This window comes from Pelophylax lessonae (assembly GCF_965119305.1).
Source record: "Pelophylax lessonae genome assembly, chromosome: 1".
Lineage (NCBI taxonomy): Eukaryota > Metazoa > Chordata > Amphibia > Anura > Ranidae > Pelophylax > Pelophylax lessonae.
This window is the reverse complement of record NC_138768.1, coordinates 684,094,594-684,107,935: the sequence shown is the minus strand read 5'-3', so window position 1 is coordinate 684,107,935 and position 13,342 is coordinate 684,094,594.

Genomic DNA, 13,342 nt, shown 5'->3' with positions numbered 1-13,342 from the left:
AGGAGTTTCTAGATATCCAAGTACAACAAATGAACCATAAAGAAAGTGGCCAGCCAGGTCAAACAGAATTGGAGCTAAGACTGTTAGGCATAAAAGATCAAAAGGAGGCTGAAAAATATAATATGGCGCTTTGATCCTAAGGAAGCGGGGAGGAGACATGAATATGATGGCCTCAGAATGGTGAATAAGACAACCCTAGTTGTTGTCACTGATTTCTAAGGAACAATACAGCCTGCCAGACCAGATGTCTCAGAATTTATCCTGCCTATCTCTCATAGTGAAATCCCATCTCTCAGCTTCTATTATCATGCCTACCTCTCTCATACAGTCCTGAAATGTGGGCTAGTGTTACTGTTTCCAAAACCTAGAAAATAAACTCCTTGCAGAGTTTAGCAGACATGAGGTCATGGCTGCTGTTAGCGTACAGCCTACCTAACTGGGCCCCCTTTGACCCCACCCTCGACCTTCACCTGGCCTCTCCCCGACCAGACTTCCACATGAAACCATGAAACCTGACAGTTGTTTTTATAAATATAGACACACTCCTGGCCACTGCCCCCCGGTGGGGGATATAAGTATGTGTTTCAAACCACATGTTTTCAGCATGACCACAGCACCATTTCAAAACAGCGTGGTTAAAGGGGTGTGGTTGGGGGGGGGGCTATAAAAACGCAGCTCAGTTGTGCGTTTTTACTGCCCCCCCCCAAAAGACAATCTGTAACACACAGTACAGCTATAAAGTAATAAAGTCAGCACCCATCAGCCATGTGACACACTTTGATAAAGCCATAGAGCACCTGCTGTCCTGTGTGGATGATTATTCTAAAGCTAAAGATGATTAAAGGCACTGTGATAAAAAGATAAAGGCACTGTGAGGATTTTGGATTACATAGTTAGTGAGGTTGAAAAAAGACATCAGTCCATCCAGTTCAACCTATGATGTGTGTGTGTGTTTGCTTTTAGCCGTACATTGTATACCCCTGTATGTTGTGGTCTTTAAGGTGTCCATCTAACAGTTTTTTGAAACTATCAATGCTCCCTGCTGATACGACTGCTTGTGGAAGAGAATTCCACATCCTTACCGCTCTTACAGTGAAGAACCACTTACGCACTTTAAGGTTAAACCGCCTTTCCTCTAGTTTTAGTGAGTGGCCACGTGTCTTATTGTATCTCCTTTCTCTGAATAGTTTGTTCCTTATGCTCGGGTCGCCAGTACAGTATTTGTACATTGATATCATATCCCCCCTCAATCGTCTCTTCTCCAGAGAGAATAAGTTCAGGGCTTGTAGTCTTTCTTCATAGCTGATGTCCTCCATCCCCCTAATTATTTTTGTTGCCCTTCTCTGGACTTTCTCCAGTTCCAGCACATCCTTTCTGAGGACCGGTGCCCAGAACTGGACAGCATACTCCAGATGTGGCCGGACCAGAGTCTTGTAGAGCGGGAGAATAATCTCTTTATTTCTGGAGTGAATCCCCTTTTTTATACATCCCAGTATTCTGTTGGCTTTGCTTGCTGCAGCCTGGCATTGCATGCCACTGCCAAGCCTGTTGTCTACCAGTACCCCTAAGTCCTTTTCCATCCTAGACTCACCCAGAGGTTCCCCCCCTAGCGAGTAGCTTGCTTTCTGGTTTCTGGCCCCCAAGTGCATTACTTTACATTTTTCAACATTAAATCTCATCTGCCATGTAGTTGCCCACTCCGTTATTTTGTTCAGGTCCGCTTGCAAGGTTTCCACATCCTGCATAGAAGATATTGGCATGCCTAATTTAGTATCATCCGCAAATACTGAGATTGTACTAGATATCCCCTCCTCTAGATCATTTATGAATAAATTAAACAGGATTGGTCCCAGGACAGAACCCTGGGGGACCCCACTTTCCACACCCGCCCAATCCGAGTACTCCCCATTAATCACCACCCTCTGTACTCTCCCCTGGAGCCAGTTCTCTATCCAGGTACTCACCTTATGGTCCATACCTATCTTCCTTAGTTTGTACAGTAAGCGTTTGTGGGGAACGGTGTCGAAGGCCTTTGCAAAGTCCAGATACACCACATCCACAGGCTTACCTTTATCTAGGTGGCAGCTCACTTCATCATAGAAGGTTAATAGATTGGTTTGGCACGAACGATTTTTCATGAATCCGTGCTGATTAATACTTATAATACCGTTTTCATTACTAAAGTCTTGTATGTGGTCCCTTAACATCCCCTCCAATATTTTGCAGACTACAGATGTTAGGCTGATCGGCCTATAGTTACCCGGGATATATCTCGGCCCCTTTTTGAATATTGGTACCACGTTGGCTTTTTTCCAATCAGCTGGCACCATACCCGTCTGTAAACTATCCTTAAAGATCAAGAATAATGGTCTGGCAATCACCTGGCTGAGCTCTTTAAGAACCCTCGGGTGCAAGCCATCCGGTCCCGGGGATTTATTTATGTTAAGCTTCTCTAGTTTAGCTCTAAGTCTATCTTCTGTTAGCCATGGCGGCACTTCCTGAGGTGTATTATTTAGTTCGGCCTTACAAGCTGGGTTCGTGTAGACCCCCGATTCCTTTGTGAAGACTGAAGAAAAGAAATGATTTAACACTTCCGCCTTTTCTCTGTCCTCAGTGGCCATTTTTCCTTTATCATCTTTTATGGGGCCAATGTGTTCTGGCCTCGCTTTCTTACTGTTTATATACTTAAAGAACTTCTTGGGGTTCTTTTTACTCTCCTCCGCTATATGTCTCTCGTGTTCTATTTTAGCCGCCCTGATTTCATCTTTACATTTCTTATTACACTCTTTATAATGCTTAAATGCTGCCACTGACCCCTCAGTCTTGTATTTTTTGAAGGCCTTTTCTTTAGCTCTAATATACATTTTTATGTTGGAGTTTAGCCACCCAGGGTTTAGTTTTGTTCTTTTAAATTTATTTCCCAGTGGAATGCACTGGCCCACCCCCTTGTTAAGTATGCTCTTGAAGCACTCCCATTTTTCCTCCGTGTTCTTTGTTCCCAGGGTTCTATCCCATTTTATATTTTCTAGCAGTGAGCGCAGTTTAGGGAAATTGGCTCTTTTGAAATTCAGCGTCTTAATATTACCCTTGTGTTTCCTATTACTGTAATTAATACTGAAACCAATTGACCTATGGTCACTGCTCCCTAAGTTTTCCCGTATTTCTATATCCGTGAGCAGGTCTGCATTGTTGGTAATCAGTAGGTCAAGTACCGCATTGTTTCTCGTCGGTGCATTCACCATCTGACCCATGAAATTGTCCTGCAAAATATTTAGGAACTGCCTAGCCTTGGCTGAGTGCGCGGTTCCTTCTGCCCAGTCTATATCCGGATAATTAAAGTCCCCCATTATAATGACATTTCCCATCCTTGCTGCCAATCCTATCTGTAACATGAGGTCCGCCTCCCCCTCCTCACTCTGGTAATGATTCTATTAAGATATTATAAAGGGTGTAACACCTCACTCACTGTGTGCTACCACCGCCACCAGTATTATTTTTCCTGCTTCCTTCCTTGTCAGCTCTCTCAGATCAGTCCTGGCACCTGAGACAGCGGAGCGGAGCATGTAAAGCACTTTATAGATAACTCTGCCAAGCACCAGGGAAGGAAGATAGCAGCCAGCCGGTACTCTAGATCATGTGGCTGGGAGCAGGATTGTGTAAATCCGCCCCAAAAATAAAAAAATAGTCCCTCCTGTGCCCCTCTATTGAGCCGACGAGTCCCAGAAAAATATATTTATACACCCCCCTAAGCAAGTAGCAGTGGGGGTGTAATTTAGTAAGCCCTATTTTTTGTTTGGAAGAAATGCACTATAAAGCTGCCTATCAACAGCCCTGAATGAGGTAACAATATCTCTGTAGGAATTGGGAGATGAGAGAATGAAAAAGGTAACTTCACAGAGGTATATTTTATGGCTTTGAGAGGTTTTTTTGTGTTTTTTTTTAAATTGTCCTCCAAAACTTCTGGATCTTAGGGCAAGACCTCCTTAGATACAGAAATGTACCTTCTCCATGCACTCAAACACCTAGGAATAGCACCTGGGAACATTTTTGCCAACTTTGCACAGGCTTTGTACCAGTGAGAAAAAAAATGTATACCATGACTCCTGAGTCCTTGAACTTAAGATCCAACACCTTCTCCCATTATTTCATAAAGTACAGGGTCTGCCATGTGTTTGGTTAACAGAAGTTTAGAAATGTTTTACAGAAGGTGTTGGGAATTTTAATCTACGCGCATAGAGATTTAAAATAATTTAGTGTATCCACTCGTTGTAGTTTATATGAGTCAATTTTTGTGGAAAAGCTGATAATTGCCTATAATGCCAATGGTCCATGGGAAACCAAAATGTTTACACAACTACTCTAGGGAGAGAGGATGCCCAGTGAGAGCCAGCTTAAAGCACTTAGTGTTCCCAGTATCCCAGTAAGTTTTTAGTGATACTTGGCTTGGAGTTTTTTTTGTTTAGAGCCCACATGGATACCCATGAAATAAGCATTTAACCTATCTTCCTAATCCAGGACCAAAAAGAAGGGGGTTTGGGGTAAAGGGCACCCTTGCCTGGTGCCAATATGAAGGGGAAAAGATTGGCATAGTACAGCATTAAACTTCACCTTGGGTTCTGTTAGAAAAATTAAATCTACCTCATCATTTTTCTCCCTAGGCCCCGCCTCCACAGGGTTCCCTCCAGATACAGCCAGTCCACCCTGGCAAAGGCTTTCTCTGCATTTGTTGATACAATTAGTGAATAAAAAGACACACACTGACCTAAGTCAGTGAATCAGTGCTCACTGTACCACTGTGGAAGGGACCACATGACCAGTGGTGCCACAGATGAAATCACAAATGTAGATGTGAATGAAATGAAATGAATATAAATGAATAAATGATATAAAATAAAAATGAATTAAATGACAATGGAAATATTACAGGGCAAACAATATACAAGAACCTCAATTGTATAGAAATCCTATTCAATCATGCGATGATCCCGAGATGATGGATCCTTGCTGATGGAAAGTACAAAAAGTCCAAATCAGGGTGCTGGGGTGATGATTAGACAGGCAGCTCCTCAAGAGGTAGGGATACCTTCCAAATATGTAACAAACAAAAAGAACAAGGGCGCCAAGTCATAAAGGTAAATGAACAGCTGTATAATTTAATGTAGTAACTTACATGTTAAAAACAGGTATTCCAATGGGACAGCATGCATAGTGTGAAAGAACAGTTCCCACAGTGGATCCGATGGAAGATGAAAGATGGTCACATCAGGGTCCTGCGTTGCGGGTCCTGTATAAGTGTAAAGGCAGTCCTGGATACTGGCAATACCGGGTGATGCCGCAGATGGCGTGGGCTCCCTGGCTGGGCAGCCTTACCGCGATCCGCCGTGCAGCAGGGAGGTAATGACCCCGAACTGGAAGTGAAAAGGACAAGTCTGTCGGTTCCTCCACGGAAGCCGACAGGAACGAACACTGAACCAAGAGTGGAGGGCGGGCCGCAACGTTGTTTCGGAGGACCTCCTACTTCATCAGGCAGACTTGTCCTTTTCACTTCCGGTTCCTGGTCATTACCTCCCTGCTGCATGGCGGATCGCGGTGAGGCTGCCAAGCCAGGGAGCACACGCCATCTACGGCATCACCCGGTATTGCCGGTATCCAGGACTGCCTTTACACTTATAAAGGACCCGCCACACAGGACCCTGATGTGACCATCTTTCATCTTCCATCTTCCATCGGATCCACTGTGGGGACTGTTCTTTCACACTATGCATGCTGTCCTATTGGAATACCTGTTTTTAACATGTAAGTTACTACATTAAATAATACAGCTGTTCATTTACCTTTATGACTTGGCGCCCTTGTTCTTTTTCTTTGTTGATACAATTAGGAAGGGAGATGTTCAGTGTCGGATATTAAGGGCCCAAACTGTATTTTTACAGGCCCAGGATGAAACCAGTTTGATCAGGGAGGACCACTGAAAGAATATAACTCTGAAGCCTAGGGTCGAACATTTAGATATAATTTTTGTGTTAGTGTTCAAGAGCAAAATAGGCCTGAAGTTTTGACAAAATTCAGGGTCTTTCCCTGGTTTGGGTATTGCCACAATATGTTCTAGCAATGCTTCCTTAAGGAAAAGATGAATAGAAGATATAGTATTTACATAATGGACTCCGCCAAAATATGATTGCTTTTTTTAAATAAGCATTAATAAAGCTGCCTAGCCCTGAGCTTCCCCCATTAGGGAGATCAGAGATAATAATAACCAATTCTTGGGGGGTGATAGGGTGCTCCAGTTCTTGCAATATAGACAAGGGAAGATGAGGGAACTAGACCTCTTGTCAGTAATCCAATATAAGCTCTCTCCATCCATTCTTGCACTGGGCTGGGCAGGAGTCTTACATTATACAAAGAATGATAACATTCCCTAAATTCCTGTGTGATATCAATGTTATCCACAATAGGTTTATCATATAGTCTGTGTTTCTGATCCAACTGGCAGGAACAGGATGTACCTGTACATAAACATCTATTGTAGTCGTTGTAATTCCATATAGACATGAGTACCAGGCGCTGTGTATGGTCAAAGCAATTGTTTTTTTTTCCACAGTCATGGAGCTTTTTTAAAGTTTTACAACAGCTGTTCTACTGTGAAGATGGCTAAATGTGATTAGCTGATGAACATGTCAGTAGCTAAAGCTACTTAACAAACTATTTCCCACATCTCCACCGAAAAAGAAAAAGCACAACGAGAAAAGGGTGTATAATGATCCAAGGCCCAATCTTGGCACCTTGTGGGTTAAAACATTGATACTAATTAAATACTAATAATAAAGTGTTATGTGATGGTTGTTGAAATATTAGTTAAACTTTAATATGCAGTTCATCATACAGTATACCTTTCTGTATATATGAATATTTCTAAACTAGTTTCCCTATTATGTTTAATGCAAATTCTGCTGCTAAAATCATTGTATAAGCAGCCCTATCTACAAATGACCTGTCTGTCATATTGGGATTATGAGTTAGCGTGTGTAGCTCGTTTGCACTTTGCTTGACTGTGCCGATATTACCAAGAGACCAGTCTTTAAACAAACTATCACATGCAGGCTGAGACCAGGATGCACATTAATATAAATGAACTTTGATAACTATGTAGTTTATTCATACCCTGCACACGTATCTCTGATAGGATGAATAAAAGCCACCTCTTCCTATGTTTTAACCTCCGTGTTAAAGGCAGGTAGTTAACGATGAATGGAACATTTCTTGGTAATTTTCTTTTGGAAGAAGTTCAAATTAAATTGCAATTAGAATGGGATTAATTTCTAAAAATTAATCTTTTTATGGTCTACACGATAGAAGGAATTGAATACAACATTAATGACACATAAAACAAATGCTGACTGGGTTCCTGGCAGCTTTCATTATGCTAATGTGGAGCAGTGCAAGAAATACCAAGTGAATTTGCTATTATTTTCCTTTTCATTTGTTGTAAATCTTATGGTAATTGTGTGCAGTTTCCTCTGTAGACCATGAAAGGACTGCATAGTAGGTCTCATACACATAATACAAAGCAGAAATCACTGTTTCACTTGTTTGCCACTATGACAAGGCCTCAAAACCACGTTGGCCCGAAGAAGTCAAATGTAGATAAGCAGATCTGTGTACCATACACATAATACAAAGCAGAAATCACTGTTTCACTTGTTTGCCACTATGACAAGGCCTCAAAACCACGTTGGCCCGAAGAAGTCAAATGTAGATAAGCAGATCTGTGTACATTGGGGTTTAAAGTAAATGTAAGTCATAACTTGATGACAAGCTTTTCCAAACCCAAAAACCAAAAAATGAAATATATTGCAAATTACTAAATCCTTAAATGTGGTGACCTCATTCATTTTCTTTTTTCCCTTTACTTTTGCCTGATGATCTGGTGAGAAATAGCCTCCCTGTTTATGAGTGGCTTCACTCTGGAAGAGCAATGGAGCCACCCTTGGTTTGTTGCACTATCAACCTGTGGAGAGGGTTGTGTTATATGACCTAGCAAATTTAGATGGATTAACAGATTAAAGCCACAATCACTTTTCAAGCAGTTACAGGAAGAGTATATATTTCCCTTTGGGACAAAGGTTTTACATAAATGAATAAGAGATAACTATTTTAGGTACCCCTGTCAGTGTTGAACGGTTTATCCCAACCCTCTAACACTTTTGCTGGAAACCTTAGTCTGTTAACGGATTGTGAAAATGATTGACTTGCTGGCTAGATTACCAGGTAAAAAAAAAAAAATGTAGCCACCACATTTAAGGTTTGGTAAGCTGCAATATGTTCCATTTTTCTTTTGGGTTTAGATACATTTTAGGTTTGCTAACACTGTTTATGATAAATGATTATCATTTTTTATTTTTCAAAAAGCTTTTCACCAATATTCCATTCTTTTTTGCATATCAGTACTGAAGTTTAGGGATGAGCTGAAATTTCTGTCAATGGTCAATGATATCTTGTGCATTCTGGTATGGTTGTGTCCATCAATGACATCCACCAGAAGACTCGATCCCATTGTATATATGAGCTGTCAGTAAGAGGGAGAGAAGCAATGGGAAAATTTGTGCTTTTTTTCTTTCAACAGGTTGGTGGGCACTGGGCATCGTGATTGATGATCTATATCACTGGACAGTGTGATCGCTGGTCAAAGTACATCATGAGACTTTTTTGGGGGGGGGTTCTTTTTTATTAAAGGATTGCTGAAAACTGTGGGTGTTTTTTTATTCCATGTTTACATATTTCTGTGAATGTGTAAGGGGTACTATGTACCCCTTACTCATTCACATGAGGGGGAGGTATCTGGGAGACCCCCAGGGCTCGAGTCCTGCAGGAACACATGGGATCGGTGTTCCTGTACTTTTTCCACAACACTGTTTCCGTTAGCAGCCGCGTCCTGGCGCCCCCCCAACAGAATCCCTGCACCACCTTCTGCTCTGGGAAGGCGGATTGATAAGCACAGAGAGCAGGTCCCCGAGTATCAGTGTGAAGGAACTGAGCTGGCACTAGAGGAAGCGAAGCTGTTGCTTCCTGTATAGCGCCGATTTCTGTCACAAATGGAGTGATACCAAATGTATTCCGCATGTGAAAGGGCACAGGAGCGATACAGGAAGCAGCTTGCTTCCTCCAGTGTGGCTACTGTCACACTGATGGTCAGGAACCAGTCAGCAGTTACCACCAGCAGGACCCGCCAGCAGGACCCACCAGCAGTACCCACCAGCAGTACCAGCCAGCAATACAAGCCAGCAATACAAGCCAGCAGTACCTGCCAGCAGTACCAGTCAGCAGTAACCATCAGCAGTATAAGCTAGCAGTACCCACCAACAGTACCCATCAGCAGTGCAAGCCAGGAGTACCCCCCAGCAGACCCACCAGCAATACAAGCCAGCAGTACCAGCCAGCAGTACCCACCAACAGTACCAGCCAGCAATTCCCACAAGCAGTACCCACCAGCAGTACCTGCCAGCAGTACCCACCAGCATTATCAGCTAACAGTACCCACTAGCAGTACCTGCCAGCAGTACAAGCCAGCAGTACCCACCAACAGTACCCACCAGTAGTACCAGCCAGCAGTACCCACCAACAGTAGCCACCAACAGTACCAGCCAGCAGCACCCACCGGAAGCACCTGCCAGAAGTACCCACCAACAGTAGCCGCCAGCAGTACCCACCAGCAACACCAGCAAGCAGTACCCACCAACAGTACCCGCCAGCTGTACCCACCAGCATTACCAGTGAGCATTATCAGCCACCAGAAGTACTGGACAGCAATACCTGCCAGCAGTAACCACCAGAAGTACCAGCCAGCAGTATCCACCAGTAGTACCAGCCAGCAGCTCCCCCACCAGCAGTACCAATTACCAGTACCAACCAGCAGCACCAGCCAGCAGTACTCATTAGCAGTACCCACCAGCAGTACCAGCCAGCAGTACCACCAGCTGTACCAGCCATAAGTACATGCCAGCAGTTTCAGCAAGCAGTACCAGCCCTGGAGGACAGCCAGCAGCAGCCACCAGCCATACCCACCTGGGGGACAGCAGCAGCCAGCGATACCTGCAGTAATCCTGAGGAAGGAGGAAGAAGAGTGAAGATGGAGGTCAGTTGAGGTGCAGGTAAACTGCAGTTCATCCGTGTGTAAGCAGCCTTAGGCTCCTTTTACATGACCGTTCCGATTGGGTTTGACTGTCTGTTTTTCAGGTGGACCCATTTGGACCCTCTATTCACCTCTATAGAGAGGCAGATGTACACCCATACGCCTATCTCCAATCCGATCCACTTAAAAAAAAAAAGCAGAAGTGGATCGGACCCCTTCTAGCTCGGCAGATCGGAGGGCCCATAGGGTAGAGTGGGCTGTGTCCGTTTCTGCTCTGCATATACTGATTGAACACAGACCTGTCATCTTCCCCCTCCACTCATTGTGGCCCGAGACTGGTTACCAAGTCGCTAAAGTGGCCCTTGCTCCTCAAAAGGTATAGATATACATACATACATACAAACACACACACACACACACACACTTTTTTATTTTTGAGGTGGGGGGGATCTTGGGTGAGTTCCCACACTTTTTTTTCCAGGACTTGACCCCTGGAGACCCCTTATTAATAACCACTTCAGCTCTGGAAGGTTTGACCCCCTTCCTGACCACGCCATTTTTTGCGATATGGCACTGCTTTGCTTTAACTGACAATTGCGCGGTCGTTTGACACTATACCCAAATCAAAATTGTGTCCTTTTTTCCCACAAATAGAGCTTTCTTTTGGTGGTATTTGATCACCTCTGCAGTTTTTATTTTTTGCTCTATAAGCAAAAAAAGACTGACAATTTTGTCTAATATATACTGAACAAAATTATAAACCCAACACTTGTTTTTGCCCCCATTTTTCATGAGCTCAACTCAAAGATCTAAGAACAACGGGATTCATCTGTGAATAGAACACCTCTCCGAAGTGCCTGATGCCATCAAATGTGAACATTTGCCTACTCAAGTTGGTTACAACGACGAACTGCAGTCAGGTCAAGACCCCGATGAGGACGACGAGTATGCGGATGAGCTTCCTTGAGATGGTTTCTGACAGTTTGTACAGAAATTCTTTGGCTATGCAAACCGAATGTTGCAGCAGCTGTCCGGGTGGCTGGTTTAGACAATCTTAGAGGCGAAGATGCTGAATGTGTAGGTCCTGGGCTGGTGTGGTTACACGTGGTCTGCGGTTGTAAGACCGGTTGGATGTACTGCCAATTTCTCTGAAACGCCTTCGGAGACGGCTTATGGTAGAGAAATTAACATTCAATTCAAAGCAACAGCTTTGGTGGACATCCCCGTAGTCATCATGCCAATTGCACGCTCCCCCAAAACTTGCGACATCTGTAGCAATGTGCTGTGTGATAAAACTGCACATTTTAGAGTGGCCTTTTATTGTGACCAGCCTAAGGCACACCTGTGCTTGATAGGCCACACCTGTGAGGTGGATGGATTATCTCAGCAAAGGAGAAGTGCTCACTAACACAGATTTAGACAGATTTGTGAACAATATTTGAGAGAAACAGGCCTTTTGTGTACATAGAAAAAGTCTTAGATCTTTGAGTTCAGCTTATAAAAAAATGGGGGGGGGGAACAAAAGTGTGGCATTTATAATTTTGTTCAATATATATATATATATATTTTTATATATATATATATATATATGTAAAGTATCTAACAAAATTGAGTACACCCCTCACAGTTTTGTAAGTATTTTATTATATCTTTTCATGTGACAACACTGAAGAAAATTACTCTTTGCTACAATGTTAAGTATTGAGTGTACAGCTTATATAACTGTGTAAATTTGCCGTCCCCTCAAAATAAATCAACACACAGTCATTAATGTCTAAACCACTGGAAACAAAAGTGAGTACACCCCTAATTCTAAATGTCCAAATTGGGCTTAAATAGCCATTTTCCCTCCCCGGTGTCATGTGACTCGTTAGTGTTACAAGGTCTCAGGTGTGAATGGGGTGCAGGTGTGTTAAATTTGGTGTTATCGCTCTCACTTTCTCATACTGGTCACTGGAAGTTACACATGTCATCTCATGGCAAAGAACTCTCTGAGGATCTGAAAAAAAGAATTGTTGCTCTACATAAAGATGGCCTAGGTTATAAGAAGATTGCCAAGACCCTGAAACTGAGCTGCAGCATGGTGGCCAAGACCATACAGCGGTTTAACAGGACAGGTTCCACTGAGTTATGGTCGACCAAAGGGGTTGAGTGCACGTGCTCAGCGTCATATCCAGAGGTTGTCTTTGGGAAATAGACATATATGTGCTGCCAGCATTGCTGCAGAGGTTGAAGGGGTGGGGATCAGCCTGTCAGTGTTCAGACCATACGCCGCACACTGCATCAAATTGGTTTGCATGGCTATCGTCCCAGAAGGAAGCCTCTTCTAAAGATGATGCACAAGAAAGCCTGCAAACAGTTTGCTGAAGACAAGCAGACTAAGGACATGGATTACTGGAACCATGTCCTGTGGTCTGATGAGACCAAGTTAACTTATTTGGTTCAGATGGTGTCAAGCGTGTGTGGAGGCAACCAGGTGAGGAGTACAAAGACAAGTGTTTCTTGTCTACAGTCAAGCATGGTAGTTGGAGTGTCATGTTCTGGGACTGCATGAGTGTTGGGCACTTGGGAGCTACAGTTCATTGAGGAACCATAAATGCCAACATTTACTGTGACTTACTGAAAACAGAACATGATCCACTCCCTTCAGAGACTGGGCCGCAGGGCAGTATTCCAACATGATAATGACACCAAGCACACCTCCAAGATGACCACTGCCTTGCTAAAGAAGCTGAGGGTAAAGGTGATAGACTGGCCAAGCATGTCTCCAGACCTAAACCCTATTGGGCATCTGTGGGGCATCATCAAACAGAAAGTGGAGGAGAGCAAGGTCTCTACAATCCACCAGCTCTGTGATGTTGTCATAAAGGAGTGAAGAGGGCTCCAATGGCATCCTGTGAAACTCTGGTGAACTCCATGCCCAAGAAGGTTAAGGCAGTGCTGGAAACAAAATGGTGGTCACACAAAGTATTGACACTTTGGGCCCAATTTGGACATTTTAGGGGACTTATGGGTGTACTCACTTTTTTGCCATCAGTTTAGGCATTAATGGCTGTGTGTTGAGTTATTTTGAGGGGACTGCAAATGTACACTGTTATACAAGCAGTACACTCACTTTACATTGTAGCAAAGTGGGGTGTATTCAATTTGTGAGATACTGTGTATATATATATATATATATATATATATATAAATATAAAAGATATCCAATAC